Below are 16295 nucleotides of genomic sequence, written 5' to 3'. Positions count from 1 at the left end.
GTCGACTCTAGTCAGTAACTCTTGGATGGGTAGTCAGTCAAGGCGACCGGACATGGCTTCAATGCCATTAGCTTTCTTGCAATATCCTCAAGCCGCTGTTCCAAGAACCGGATGGAATCAGGAATTTTCACCAGGTAGAGCATCTGCTCTTCGATTCCCACAAGTCGCTCATTGTGGGTCTTGCTAGACTGTTTCGCCACCGACATCTTTCTGTCACGCACTGTCAACTAGCCAACGTGGCTCTGATACCACTTGTCACAATCGTAGTCCCTTAAACACGATGTGAACGATTGTGCGGCACTTGTTCTAGCTCGACGAACAAGTCAACCGATCAAAATCCGCAATTCGCGGACAACTTTAACACATGCTTCAACCTCCCCTCACATTCTTGGAAAATATTTTTAGAAAACGTGAAAGATGATTAAATTGATTGAAAACATTGTTAAAACAAGCATTGAAGACTGTCAATTGCAATAAGAAAGCATAGGTTACAAAGAGTACGACAAGGCTTGGGCGGGGATTCAACAGGTATGACTCCCTATAGTACATTTTTAACTTTTTCATCTCTGGCAGGCAGGCTTGCATATGCAAAATGCCGAAACGTCACACCCAAGCGTATCGACTTGAAATTGAAAGCAACTACCTAAACTACATACAAGACATAAAGACAAGATAAATTGGGGCTAATCGGAGCATACTGCCATAGGTAAACACACCTTGGACAAGTATGTCCGTTACACAGGGCCCGTAACTGTAGAAGGAGAAAACTAAAGAAACATATACAGACGGTGATTGATGATGAGATGGCATCTTGATATCATCCTTTAAGCGCCTTGAGGTACAAAAACAACTCAAAACTACTTGTGTAAATAAGTACACTTTTAATATTGTCTATATTTTACAGAGATGATGGTTACATCTGGCTTATCAAATGGGTTCATTAACCTAGGTAATATATAATTTGTTTGGTTTGGATGGATCTCAAACGTACCTATTACCATTGTTATTATATTTTCATGGGTGTTCTTTCTATTTTATCATTGTTTGGATACAATGTTGAAAACACTTATGATGAAAATTGAAGTAATTAGATCGACTAAGTATGCAACCAACTAAAAGGACCGAGCACAAAAAAAGATTCAATTTTTTTTCAAGTGTGAACTGAGCGTGATTTATGATTGTAACGACCCAACTTTTCTGGGTAAGTCGAGGTCGTTAATTTTTGACAAAAGACTTTGGTTGATACAAATTGAAACATAAGTCAATTTAAAAACAAAACATGTCAGGCCTGATTTTCAAATATTCAAGAAAACTTAACAATAACACTATTTACAAATAAAAGTTTGTAAACTAAGTTTTAGTACATCTTAAACCTTAAAAGAAATCATAAGCGGAAGCAAAAACACGTTTCCTATGGCAATCACGCTTCCTTCCTGCCCCTCGCCGGTTTGCCACCTTTATTTCCTTTGCCTGAAAATTAAACATAAGAAGGGTGAGTATAACAATACTCAGTAAGAGACCCTCTACTGGTCTCGTCAGGGGAAAATAAATTGTTAAAGTTCTATTGGGACACCCTGTACAGTCGCAGTCTTGTGATCCCGTAGGATACACATTTCAGTCTAACGCCCCGAAGGACGTACATATCAGTCTAACGCCCCGAGGGACGTACATATCAGTCTAGTGTTCTGCAGAAACACATATCAGTCAAATGCTCCCGAAGGTGCACAATAAATTGGTGATCCCGTGGGACACCTACAAGGTAAACATCCCAATACAACCTAACAATTTATCCCCTCATTCCATTCAACCCATCTTTCGGTTACTTCAAATCACAAAGTCCTTTCTTTCAACATCCTAACAGTCAACTTATTTTACTACAATCATCTGTCTGTCAATAATATGCTAATACATCAGTCAATCCACTATACAGTCAAGTCAATACACCCCTCAGTTCACCAGCACAAACCACAGTTCAGTATAATCCACATCCAACCGAAACAAATTCACTAGTTCACATCCAATCTTTATACAGCACAATCTATTAATATCATCATGTACACATAAGCATAATTTCAGTCATTCACATGTATACTTTCGACAATCCACATCAATTCACACATCAATGTATATATATATGTTCCAGTCAAATACAACATACACTAAACATTTAGTCTGCAATCAAACATGTACATCTTAATCATCATCCATACAGTCCAACACAACTCAAAAACTTTAGGTGAGTCCAGTAGAAAATCCCTTACCTCAAAGTTGGGGAAGCTCCTTAATCAACTAACATCCTTGAAACAATCCTAAGCACAACAACACAAAATTCAATTACTTCCACGATACATATCTCACTTACTTTCCTCAACGTAAGTTCCAACTCACCGATATATTGGCGAACTGAACCCTCAACAATTCACAAATTGGTTGTGAATTTAAGGGAGCCCAACGTTACTCCCAACACCTTCAAGAACCAATTAACAAATTAGCTAAACATTCCAACCATAACACTTGAACCAGTTTGAAACCAATTACCATTCATACTTAAGTTGTTACCAACAAAGCAACCTCAATAAAATTGTAAAACAGAGACAGCAGCACACCTCAACGCACGACTGTCGGACTCGCAGCAAAAATCCTAAGTGTGGGTCGGTCAGCGGTCGGCCAAAGGAGACGTGGCGGCTGCCTCAAAATCGATCAACGATCTGACGCGGTCGGAGAGTCGCGCGGCAGTGCAGAAAACAGAGGAGAACGGAATGGGCGGCGGCTCGAAACAGAGGTTGCGCGGCAGGGCTTTACGAAGACAGAACCGGCGGAGACGGTTGCAGAACCGTGGCTTCGACAGAGACAGAACCGGCTGAGACGGTTGGGCAGCGGCGGAAGAGCAACGGCGCCGCAGATCTGGACTGGCAGCGGCGCGGTCTTGCTTCGCGGCGGGACGGGAAGAAGAAGATAGAGGTGGTGGTTGCGGCTGGGCTGCGGCTGGCCACGAACGGAAGGAGAAGAGGACGGTTGGGCGGTTGCTGCACGAACGGAGAGAAGAGGAAGGAGGGTCGTGGCGCAGGGAGGAAGAAGAAAAGGGAAAAAAAAGAAATTTTCATTTTCTTTTTCTTTTTATTTAAAAAAATATATAAAATAATTATAATAAAAAATATATATATATATATATATATATATATATATATATATATATATATATATATATATATATATATATATATATTTAAAATTTTCATTTTCTTTTCTTTTATTTAATAAAATATAGAATAAATATAATAATAAAAATATAATTAAATACATATATATTTAATTATATTAATACATTTTCAAATCTTCTTTCTCCCCTTCAACATATTTAAAAAAAAATCTTGAACAAATCGAAATAATTCTCTCAAAATAATTTACCTTCAAGTTTGGGGCGTTACATTCTTCCCTCTTAAGAAACTTTCGTCCTCGAAAGTTCTAATCCTGAAATAACTCTGGATAACGAGTCCTCATCTCTTCCTCTCGCTCCCATGTCGCCTCTTCAATTCGATGATTCCGCCACAAAACCTTTACTAATGGAATGCTTCTATTACGAAGCATCTTTACCTCTCTAGCCAGAATCTCCACAGGTTGTTCTACATAGCTCAAATGCTCATCAATCTCCAAGGGTTCATAGTCCACTACATGAGATGTATCGGCCACATACTTCCTCAACATCGAAACATGGAAAACATTATGAACTGCAGAGAGTGATGGTGGTAATGCCAAGCGATACGCCACAACACCAACCCTCTCTAAGATCTCAAATGGTCCAACAAAACGAGGACTTAACTTCCCTTTCTTCTCAAAACGCATAACACCCTTCATAGGTGCTACCTTCAAGAATACCTTTTCTCCCACATGAACTTAAGGTCTTTTCGCCGTACATCTGCATAACTCTTCTGTCTACTCTGCGCTGTTTGCATACGTGCTCTAATCTTTTGAATAGCCTCATTAGTAGACCGAACTAATTCAGGTCCCATCAACCTATGTTCACCAACCTCACCCAACAAACAGGGGTTCTACAACATTTGCCATACAAAGCCTCAAATGGTGCCATACCGATGGTAGCCTGGAAACTGTTGTTATAAGCAAACTCCATCAAATGTAGATGAGAGTCCCAACTACCTGAAACTCTAGAACACAAGCTCGTAGCATATCCTCTAAAACTTGGTTCAAACGTTCAGTTTGACCATCAGTCTGTGGATGAAAGGTTGTACTGAAATCCAATCTCGTACCCATAGCAGTCTGAAGTCCCTTCCAAAACTTGGAAGTAAACCGTGCATCCCTATCAGAAACAATCGATACAGGCACTCCATGCAGTCTCACAATCTCAGTTAAATACAACTCTGCCCACTTACTAGCAGTATAAGTGGATTTCCTGGTACAAAATGTGTTGATTTAAGCCTGTCTATGACAACCAAATCACTGTGAAACCCTTCAGGGTCTTAGGCAGCCCTGAAATAAAATCCATCGACACATTCTCCCACTTCCACTCTGGCACACTTAAAGGTTGTAACAAACCTGCTGGTTTATGTCTAGGTGCCTTAACTTGCTGACATACTAAGCACTTACTAACAAGATCTTCCATTTCTCTCCTCATATTACGCTAGTAACAAACTCTTTTCAGATCCGGATACATTTTTGTGCTACTTGGATGCATGAGAAATGGGAAACTATGAGTCTCAACCAATAACCTTGTCTTAATTTTTGTTGGCACACATAATTCTCTCTCAAACATAAGTTCATCATCAAAGGATATGGAAAACTCCTTAACTTGCCCTACTTCTACTAGGCGATGCTTCTCAATCAAATAAGGATCAATGAATTGAACCACAAGAATTCTTTGTCTCAAGATCGGATGTACTGACAACTGAGCTAACTGTGAGGTGACTTCCCCCACTAAAACTACAATCTCAGCTCTCTCGTGGTTTTTGTCTAATGAAACCTGTCTGGTAATAAGTGCTGTCAAAATGTGATACTTTTCTACGAAGAGCACCAACTTCCACATTCGCCTTACCTAGATGGTACAAAATCTCACAATCATAGTCATTTACTAACTGAAACCATCTTTGCTATCTCATACTCAACTTCTTTTGAGTGAAGTATTTTATACTCTTTTGGTTAGAAAATATCTATATCTTTTCATCATACATATAGTGCCTTCAAATCATTAATGTAAAAACCACAACTGTCAATTCCATATCATAAGTTGGACAATTTTCCTCACGAGGAGTACAAGCAACTACTTTAACTTGTTGAATCATAATACCTTTTAAACTTTCCTAAAAGCATCACTATAAATTACGAAACTTTCTGAACCATCATGTACGGTAAGCACGGGAGTTGTACAAGCTTCTGCTTAAGATCCTGAACACTATCCTCATAGGCTTTGTCCCAAACAAACGGAGTCCCTTTTCTTAGTTAACTGAGTCAAAGGAGTAGCTATACGAGAAAATTCTTATACAAACCGTTAGTAATAACCTGCTAAACCCAAAAGACTACGAACCTCACTGACTATGAAAGTCGAGGCCAACTAGTAAACTTCAATCTTTTGTGAGATCCACATAAATGTCATCTCTAGATACCACATGGCTTGGAAAGATACTTGGCCTCATCCAAAACTCACATTTTGAAAACTTTGCATACAATTCGTTGACTCGAAGAGCCTCTAAAACCATGTTAAATGCTCCTCATGCGCTGTCTCTATTTTGGAATAAATTAAGATATCGTCAATAAATACAATCATGAAAGTGTCTAAGAGATCGTTAAACACTTTGTTCATCAAGTCGTAAACATTGTTTGAGCATTTGCCACTCAAAAGACATCATAATGAACTCGTGATGTCCATATCTCGAACGAAAATCTGCCTTAGGAATGTCACTGTTCTCTAATCCTCAACAAGTCATAACCTGAATGTAATTCAATCTTAAAGAACATGGACTTATTGCAGTTGATCAAACAAATCCTCATTCATTGGTAAAAGATATTTATTCTTAACCGACACCTTATTCAACTTTCTACAATCAAAACATAAGTGCATCGACCCATCTTTCTTCTTAATAAACAAAAATTGGTGCACCCCAAGATAACATACTTCGTCGAATGTAGTCCTTGTCAAACATTTCTTTCAATTGCACCTTCAAATCTTTCAACTCTGTTGGTGCCATTTTGTATGAAGCTTTAGATATAGGAACGAGTCTAACTCTATCTCAATAACAAGACCAATTTCTGTTTAGCACGGTAATCTTAGAAACTCTTCTAGAAAAATATCATAATACTTTTTCACCACTGATTCAAATAACAAAGAAACATCGACTTCTCTGGTGTCTACCACACTAGTCAAATACAACAGGTACCCTGGTCAAGCAACTTACTAACCTTCATAGCTGGGATAACTTTTAGCGAAACGATAGTTCCAACCTCTTTGTACTTGAAACTAGCCTCTGGAGAAGGATTAGAAACTACATTTTCGCTGAACATTTTATGTTTACATGGTTAAACTACATTCCAACTTTCAAACTCCAAACTAGTAACTTTTCATTCACAAGAAACTCAAAATTGTTTCTTAAAGTCACATCAAGACAACCATGCTCATCTTCCTTGTTTCTTTTCCAATACCTCCATTCTAAAACCATTTAATGTGTTTCGTATAAACTTGACCGTGTATTTAGTCCTCTTTAAAACCATCTACATAACTTATTTTTCTTAGATTTCCAATCACAAAACAGACAATTTTGCTACCAACGTCTTACTTTTCTACTACTCGACCACTCCTTTGAACACCTCTACATGGCAACACTTTTCCTAAATTTCACCATTAAATCCTTCACCATTAAATCATAACATTCATGTACTTCTAGTGATTTATGACTGTAACGACCCAACTTTTCTGGGTAAGTCGAGGTCGTTAATTTTTGACAAAAGACTTTGGTTGATACAAATTGAAACATAAGTCAATTTAAAAACAAAACATGTCAGGCCTGATTTTCAAATATTCAAGAAAACTTAACAATAACACTATTTACAAATAAAAGTTTGTAAACTAAGTTTTAGTACATCTTAAACCTTAAAAGAAATCATAAGCGGAAGCAAAAACACGTTTCCTATGGCAATCACGCTTCCTTCCTGCCCCTCGCCGGTTTGCCACCTTTATTTCCTTTGCCTGAAAATTAAACATAAGAAGGGTGAGTATAACAATACTCAGTAAGAGACCCTCTACTGGTCTCGTCAGGGGAAAATAAATTGTTAAAGTTCTATTGGGACACCTTGTACAGTCGCAGTCTTGTGATCCCGTAGGATACACATTTCAGTCTAACGCCCCGAAGGACGTACATATCAGTCTAACGCCCCGAGGGACGTACATATCAGTCTAACGCCCCGAGGGACGTACATATCAGTCTAGTGTTCTGCAGAAACACATATCAGTCAAATGCTCCCGAAGGTGCACAATAAATTGGTGATCCCGTGGGACACCTACAAGGTAAACATCCCAATACAACCTAACAATTTATCCCCTCATTCCATTCAACCCATCTTTCGGTTACTTCAAATCACAAAGTCCTTTCTTTCAACATCCTAACAGTCAACTTATTTTACTACAATCATCTGTCTGTCAATAATATGCTAATACATCAGTCAATCCACTATACAGTCAAGTCAATACACCCCTCAGTTCACCAGCACAAACCACAGTTCAGTATAATCCACATCCAACCGAAACAAATTCACTAGTTCACATCCAATCTTTATACAGCACAATCTATTAATATCATCATGTACACATAAGCATAATTTCAGTCATTCACATGTATACTTTCGGCAATCCACATCAATTCACACATCAATGTATATATATATGTTCCAGTCAAATACAACATACACTAAACATTTAGTCTGCAATCAAACATGTACATCTTAATCATCATCCATACAGTCCAACACAACTCAAAAACTTTAGGTGAGTCCAGTAGAAAATCCCTTACCTCAAAGTTGGGGAAGCTCCTTAATCAACTAACATCCTTGAAACAATCCTAAGCACAACAACACAAAATTCAATTACTTCCACGATACATATCTCACTTACTTTCCTCAACGTAAGTTCCAACTCACCGATATATTGGCGAACTGAACCCTCAACAATTCACAAATTGGTTGTGAATTTAAGGGAGCCCAACGTTACTCCCAACACCTTCAAGAACCAATTAACAAATTAGCTAAACATTCCAACCATAACACTTGAACCAGTTTGAAACCAATTACCATTCATACTTAAGTTGTTACCAACAAAGCAACCTCAATAAAATTGTAAAACAGAGACAGCAGCACACCTCAACGCACGACTGTCGGACTCGCAGCAAAAATCCTAAGTGTGGGTCGGTCAGCGGTCGGCCAAAGGAGACGTGGCGGCTGCCTCAAAATCGATCAACGATCTGACGCGGTCGGAGAGTCGCGCGGCAGTGCAGAAAACAGAGGAGAACGGAATGGGCGGCGGCTCGAAACAGAGGTTGCGCGGCAGGGCTTTACGAAGACAGAACCGGCGGAGACGGTTGCAGAACCGTGGCTTCGACAGAGACAGAACCGGCTGAGACGGTTGGGCAGCGGCGGAAGAGCAACGGCGCCGCAGATCTGGACTGGCAGCGGCGCGGTCTTGCTTCGCGGCGGGACGGGAAGAAGAAGATAGAGGTGGTGGTTGCGGCTGGGCTGCGGCTGGCCACGAACGGAAGGAGAAGAGGACGGTTGGGGCGGTTGCTGCACGAACGGAGAGAAGGGGAAGGAGGGTCGTGGCGCACGGGAGGAAGAAGAAAAGGGAAAAAAAAAGAAATTTTCTTTTTATTTAAAAAAAATATATAAAATAATTATAATAAAAAAAATATAAATATATATATATATATATATATATTTAAAATTTTCATTTTCTTTTCTTTTATTTAATAAAATGTAGAATAAATATAATAATAAAAATATAATTAAATACATATATATTTAATTATATTAATACATTTTCAAATCTTATTTCTCCCCTTCAACATATTTAAAAAAAAAACCTTGAACAAATCGAAATAATTCTCTCAAAATAATTTACCTTCAAGTTTGGGGCGTTACAATGATACCATGAGCTCGAAATGCAAAAAGTGGTTGAACACATAACCTTTAATTGAAACTTTTACATTTTGATCCATTATTTAAAATTTAATTCTATGATTGTTTATTACATGCGAGGTTAGTAACGAGATGGTTCATCACACAATCCTTTTTTAGTGCAGATCTTAATCAGTTGGATATAACACGATAAGAAGAGAAAATGTTTTCGCGTAAGTTAAGAAGTGAAAGTTTTAAGTGTTAGACTGAGAGTTTTGGGTGCTCTTCGTGAGAAGAACCAAGTATTTCGCAAAAAAGAAGTCTGCGATGAAGCTTTGGAGTTTAAGTTTTCGATAAGAGTTTTATGCGAGTAAAAGTTGGTTAGTTCGCTTGGAAGGTTTCTTGTAGTTAAAATATAACCCTGCGAAAATTTATTCGCGAGAAATGTTAAGTGGTTGAAGTTATTCGCTGTTTGAGTTAGGCGGAAAGCAAGGTCTGGCGAAGAAAATGTCAAATCTGATTTAACAAGAGTAAGATTAAGGATTTAAGCATGACTAGGTTTAATATTAAATTTACATGTGTAAAGTTTTAAACAAGAGTTGGCAAACTGAGAAGAGTTTATGGATGACTAATTTAGTTTAAGGGCTCTATAAAAAAAAAAGATTTGGGTAACTAAGGAGGTGATGATGAGAGTTTTGTTGTAGGAGGAGGACTTATTTAGTAAAGTTTTGTGAGTGTTTTTTCACGTAAATAAATTTATGTCAAAAAACTTTATTATGATTTATCTTCACTGATTTGAAAGAAGAATTCAAATGAGAATGTTTCAAAGAGATTTCTATGAAAAGTTATGTTTTCAAGCATGAATTATAATGTTAAAGCTTGGTTTGATAATTATGACTTCAATACTATCTTTCTTTGAGATGATGTTAATTTTTATGTGCACATAAAGAGTCAAGGTCACCGTGAGGTGTACGGGCTATATGGTTATATGAAGCTGACTTATGCATTGATAGGAGCATATAAAGCTTAGCGGCCTAAGCAACAAAGACGAATCTGTATGTTCTCGGATGTTATTGATAAGTAGTCTAAACACGAGGTAATAAGACCAAATGTAGAGGACGATTCGGAATCCTTGGCAAAATGAACTGATTTGTTAAGCATAAAGAAAGATCTATGAGAAATGAAATGATTTATCGGTATGTTTAAATGATTTGATATTATTTTTGCAAAATGATTATGAAAAGGTATTGCGATAGGATTTCATAAAACCTCACTAAATCTTTTAGACTTACGTTTTAAAAATCTATCTCCTAAGATCATACGTTTAGGCCAAGTAGAGAAGAAAGTTGAAGGATTCGTGGAGAGATGATTCAAGGCATTTTGGAAATAGTTAAGCATTAGTTATTTGGTCAAAGTATTGTAATAATGTACGAAACACTATTATTAATAAAGTATACGTTTTGGTTTGTATTTATTTTGTTTGGCGTTATATTGACAACCGTTACGTTTTGAGTGTTGTTAATAGTTTAAAAGGAGTTGATAATAAGATTTTGCGATAAGAAAATTTTAAAGTTGTAACTAACTCGCATCATATTCCTACTTCTTCGGTGTTTTTGTCGCAATACGGTTTGGAGTGTGACAATCTTTGGTAATATTGTGGTGACTTAAGAAAAATTGGTTGTTCGGAAATCAATTGTTCTATAGTACCTTAGTTGTTTCATCTTCATTAATAGACACACGTGTGCCTTTTAGTTTCACTTTAGTTATTGGGTCTTTCTTTTCTATTATCTTATTTTAAATCTTACTCTAGTTGAATAATTATCATTATTATATTAAATTTTGCTTCATATTATATTATGGGTTGTTTTAAAATTTTGAGTTTCTTTTTCTTCTTTTAGTCCTTTCTTGTGTGATGTCTTTTTAGGACACATTTTTAATTTAGATTTATTTATCTTTTAAGCTTCTTTGCATCTGCCTTTTCTTTTTTGGTCCTTTGTTATGGGATGTTTGTTTATAACACATTTTTAATTTAGGTTTATTATTTTTTAGCTTGAATTTTGTATTATGGATTGTTGTGAAATATTGAGATTTTTTTTTTTTTTGTCCTCTTTTATACAATGTTTTTTTATGAGACATTTTTGTAATTTGGATTTATTTGTTTAGTTGTATTTTTGCATTATGGATTTTTTTCTGAAATTTTGAGTTTTTTTTTTTCTTTGTTGTGAAATACTTTTTTACGAGATTTTTTAAATTTAGATTTATTGTTTATCTTCCTTGCATTTTGTATTATGGATTGGTTTGAAAATTTGAGTTTCTTATTATGATTTGAATTACATGCATTTTGGTTATGTAATTTCGATTAATATTGGTCATCATCTTGAAATCTGTAAGAGCCGTTTTTTATTTATTTGAGTATAGGAAGTAAACTTTGGCTAGTATTAAAGAAGTTGGTGTTTGAATAAATCTGCGGAGATTATTAAGCGATAAAATCTTTTATTGTTAAGTATAAGTTTCGCAATTAAGAAGTTAATTCACGAGGAAGTTTTGAGAAAAGAAGGTTTTGCAGTAAAATCTACAAGTCTAAACGCTTTCAAAAGAAATAAGTTGTGAAGTTTTGACAAAAACGACTTGGCGTTTGGGTAGTCTTCGTGATAAGAACCAAGGGTTTAGCTATGAAGAAGTCTGCGAGGAAAGTTTCTTGTAGCAAAAATATAACCACATGACAAGGTTATTCGCAAGAAGTGTTAAGTGGTTAAAGGTATTTGCGGTATGGGGTTAGACGAGAAGTAAGGTATGGCGAAGAAAATATAAAATCTGATTTGAGAGAGGTTAACGGGTAAGCTTAAGAAGTTAAAGCATGATTGGGTTGAGTATTAAATTTACACGTGTAAAGTTTTAAGTAGGAGCTGACAAACTGAGAAGAGTTTAAGCATGACTAAGATAGTTTAAGAGCTCTATAAATAGAGGACTTGGTGCTTACTTAAAAAAAAAAAAAGAGCTAAAATGTTGCTATTTTGCTTTTTGTGAGAAGAAAAGAAAAATGTTAAGTACGACGATTTGTTGTGCGAGAAGAGAAGGAATAGGAGGATTTTTGTTAAAGTGTGGTGAATGATTTTCTTCTTAAAAGTTTTGTGATTCTGCTTTACTATTTGAAATATGATTTCAATTGAGAAAGTGTTTTAAAAAGAGATTTCTACGAAAAGTTTATATGTGTTCAAGCATGCTTTATAATGTTAAAGATTGATTTGATGATTATGATTTCAATGCTATGAAATGGTTTTCAAACCATTAGTTGATTCCTTGAGATGATGCTAACTTTTATGTGCACATAAAGAGTCAATGCTACCATAGGGTGTACGAACTATATAGTGATAATAAATTGATTTATGCGTTGAAAAGAGCGTATAAAGCTTAACAACCTGGACAACAAGAATGAATTTGTATGTTCACATATGTTGTTGATACAGTCGTCAAACGCGAGGTAATGAGACCAAGCGTAGAGAACGATTCGGGTTCCTTGGCAAAAGGAATAAGTATTAATTAATGTGTGTTTATGTAAAATTGTTATGTTATAAATGTGTTTGTTAAACATAAAGAAATTTATACGAGATGAAATGATTTGATGTTTATTTATGTGAAATGATATTTATGAAAAGGATTTCATAAAACATTCTCAAGTTTTTTAGACTTGCGTTTTAAAACTTCAATCTTCAAGAATAAAACGTTTAGGCCAAGTAGAGAAGAAGGTTGAAAGATTTACGTCGAGATGACTATCGATGTTTTAGAAATAGTTAAGCATTGACTATTTGGTCAAAGTGTTGTAATTATGTATCAAATGTCTGTTATTAATAAAGTATATGTTTTGGTAGGTATTTATTATACTTAACATTTATGTTGACCACAATTGTGTTTTGAGCTTTGTTGATAGTATAAAAGGAGTTGAGAATAAGATTTTACAATAAGAAACTTTCAAGGTTGTAATAAACTCACATCGTATTCCTACTACTGCAGCATTATCGTTGCCATACGGTTTAGGGTGTGACAGAATCTAATAACACACGCCCGATAACTCTATTCTCTCTCACCAACTTTCCTATTCCTTTCTTTTCTTTTCTTTTTTAAATATTTTGGAATTTTGCTTGTTTTATTTTTGCTATATTATTGTATTTTTTATTTTATCATTTGATCGGAGTGTTCTTAGTAAATTTGAGGTGATTTAGGAAAAATTGATTGTCTGGAAATCAAATTTTCTATATTACCTTAACTCTACCTTTTTTATTTTTTTAAAAAAATTTTAAATCTTACTTTGATTGAATAATCATTATTATTTTAAATCTTGCTAGCAGTTTGTAATATGGGTTGGTTTAAAATTTTGAGTTTCATCGTTTTTTTTTCTACTTTTGGTCTTTTGTTGGACAGTGACTTTTTAGGACACATTTTTAATTTAAATTTATTATCTTTTTAACTTCCTTACATTTTGTATTAAAAATTCTTATGAAATTTGAGTTTTTTTTTCTTTTAATCTTTTAATACGCGATGTCTTTTTAGGATACATCCAACCACTGGGTGGTCTCATCTTGAGTAATACTAATGTTTTTTGTCCACAAAAGCCGAACGGTGATGTCCCAGACTCAGTTGTTTAGCTTCGTCCTAAAACGTTGAAAAAAGAGTCAATGATGTGGCCTAGAAGAAACTACCCAACCTAGAACAGTGTCAAATGTCTTGAAAGTTCACATCCAACTACTAGGTGGCCTCATTTTAAGTAATACTAAAGTTTTTTGTTCACAAAAGTCAAACGGTGATGCCGCATACTCAGTTTTTTAGTTTCGTCCTAAAACGTTGAAAAACGAGCCAATATTGTGGCCTAGAAAGAAATTACCCAACTGAGACGCGTGTCTTTGCTTCTTCTATTAGTAGGGTTTTCGTTATTTTTTTATCTCAATGTCAACATCATTAGGTAGTTAATACTTTTCTCCTCTGTTAAGTAATTTACATCTCGCCTATTGTCATCTTTGTTTTAGTTGTATTATTATATTTGTTGTATCATTTTTATATCAGCTTCCTTTTTTATCTTTATATGATTAATTTTTATTCTTCAACTAATTATACTTTTTTTCCTTTGATTATAATTTTTTAAAAATTGGAGCCAAATGATGCTGAACAAATTAAGATCGCATGATCATGGCAGAAACCTTTAATTTTTAATTGGTAATTGAATTTAATCAAACCATAAACCCTTTTTATCTGTTTAATTAATTAAAATTTTCTTATGATTCGAATTACATGCATTTTTTGTATCTAATTTTGATTCATATTGGTCATCGTCCCGGACCTAATACACACAGCCCCATATTCAATCTCACCAGCTTTCCCTATCTTGGGTTTTTCTATTTCTTTCTTTTCTTTTTCTTTTTATTTATTTTTTAATATTTTAGAATTTCGCACATTTGATATTTTGCTATTGATTTTTATTTCCTTTATCATTTATTGTGGAGTGTTCTTAGTAAATTTGAGATGATTTAAGAAAAATTGATTGTCTGCAAACTATCGTTTCTGAAATATAATCTTAACTTTACCTTAATAGAAAACAGTCTTCTAGTTTCATTTTAGCTGGTGTCTTTCTTTTGTATTCCCTTATTTTAAATTTTAACTGCATTTTGCATTAGGGATTATTATGAAATTTTTAGTTTCTGCTTTAATTTTTCCTTTTGAAGTTATTGTTGTGCATTTTTAATTTAGTTTTTTTTTCTTGCATTTTTGTATTATTTTCTTTGATTGTTAAGAAATTTTGAGTTTTTTTTTTCTCTTTTTGTCATCTGTCTTTTTAGGAGATTTTTAATTTAGATTTATTATTTGTTTTAGTTTGCATTTTTGTATTATGGATTGTTTTGAAATTGTGAGTTTTTTTTTTTTGTCTTTTGTTGTGTGATGACTTTTTATGAGACACATTTTTATTGCTTTTAGCTTGCTAGAATATCATGGATAACTGTTCTGAAATTTCGAGTTTCTTCTTCTTTTGTTCTTTTGTTTAGGATGTTTTATATAAGACATTTTTTATTTAGATTTATTATTTTTTACCTTGCATTTTTCACATATTATGGATTCTTCTTGTTTCTTTTTTTTACTTTTTTTGGTCCTTTGTTTTGTTGTGCAATATATTTTAGTTTGCATTTTTGCATTATAGATTGTTTTTAAATTGAGTTTTTTTTTTGTTCTTTGTTGTACAATGAGTTTTTATGAGACATTTTAATTTGGAAAATTGCATAGGCTTTGTTGTACAATATATTGTTAAAGCATATCAGTAAAGTGAATCATTATCAAGTATATGAATCAAGTTTACAAGTGCATATCAATAGTATATCAAATGTTAAGTAGAACTTCAAGCACATCAAGTACATTCAATCAATCAATTGTATAAGTGAAGAATATTAAATGTATCTGCAGAGTATAAGGTGTATCAAACATATATTAGTAATGTTTCAGATGTGTATCAAAAGATATTGAGTGTATCAAAGTGTATTCAGTGCATCAAGTGTATCAATCAAATGTATCGGGTGTATTAAGAAGTATCAGGTATATCAAGAGGTGTATTAGGTGTATCATATGTGTATAAGGTGTATCAAACGTATATAGTAATGAGGGCATTTGTGACATTTTACCTTTTGATATGTAGGTTAGACTTCATTTTTGTCAGTTTTACAAATAATAAAGTGTGTGCTATGAACTTAATTATTATAACTTATTTTGTCATTTTTGCAAGTGTCCCCTCACCTTTCTCTCTAATTTACATCAAGGGTTTTTTTTTTTTTCATGTCTAGTAAAATAAGATTAAAAATTACTAATTATACATACTTCGTTAATTTTGCAAAATTGAAAAGGCAAAAAATCTAATCTATGTGATACACCTTATATATATCATATATTTTAATACACCACTGATACACACTCGACATAGTGTTAATATACACTTGATACACACTATTAACATTCACTTTCATACACTTAATACATCTATGATATAAACTTGATACATTTAAAATACATTTGATATTATATTTTATTATTTATTTAATAAAAATAAAGTAATGAGTATTTTATTAAACGATAATCATGTAGGAAGTTAAATGATCGTTGAGAAAGCTCAACGATCGTTGAATTGAAAATGAAAAAGAAAATACAACCCAACA

General features: G+C 34.3%; 2 long non-coding RNA genes across 2 annotated transcripts; both read right to left on the bottom strand.

Moving 5' to 3' along the window:
- Positions 1-1414: 1414 nt before the first annotated feature.
- On the bottom strand, positions 1415-3030 carry LOC116402559. Its single transcript, XR_004215000.1, has 4 exons — positions 2607-3030; positions 2389-2467; positions 2262-2309; positions 1415-1470 (listed from the first exon to the last, which is right to left on the bottom strand). It is a non-coding gene; the product is annotated as an uncharacterized LOC116402559 (long non-coding RNA).
- A 4106-nt stretch (positions 3031-7136) lies between these two features.
- LOC116402550 lies at positions 7137-8845 on the bottom strand. The gene is made up of 4 exons (XR_004214986.1): positions 8358-8845; positions 8140-8218; positions 8013-8060; positions 7137-7192 (listed from the first exon to the last, which is right to left on the bottom strand). It is a non-coding gene; the product is annotated as an uncharacterized LOC116402550 (long non-coding RNA).
- Positions 8846-16295: the final 7450 nt, after the last annotated feature.

This window comes from Cucumis sativus, chromosome 3, assembly GCF_000004075.3.
Source record: "Cucumis sativus cultivar 9930 chromosome 3, Cucumber_9930_V3, whole genome shotgun sequence".
Taxonomy (NCBI): Eukaryota; Viridiplantae; Streptophyta; class Magnoliopsida; order Cucurbitales; family Cucurbitaceae; genus Cucumis; species Cucumis sativus.
Note: the sequence above shows the minus strand (reverse complement) of the source record. Positions and strands in the feature narration are given on the sequence as shown.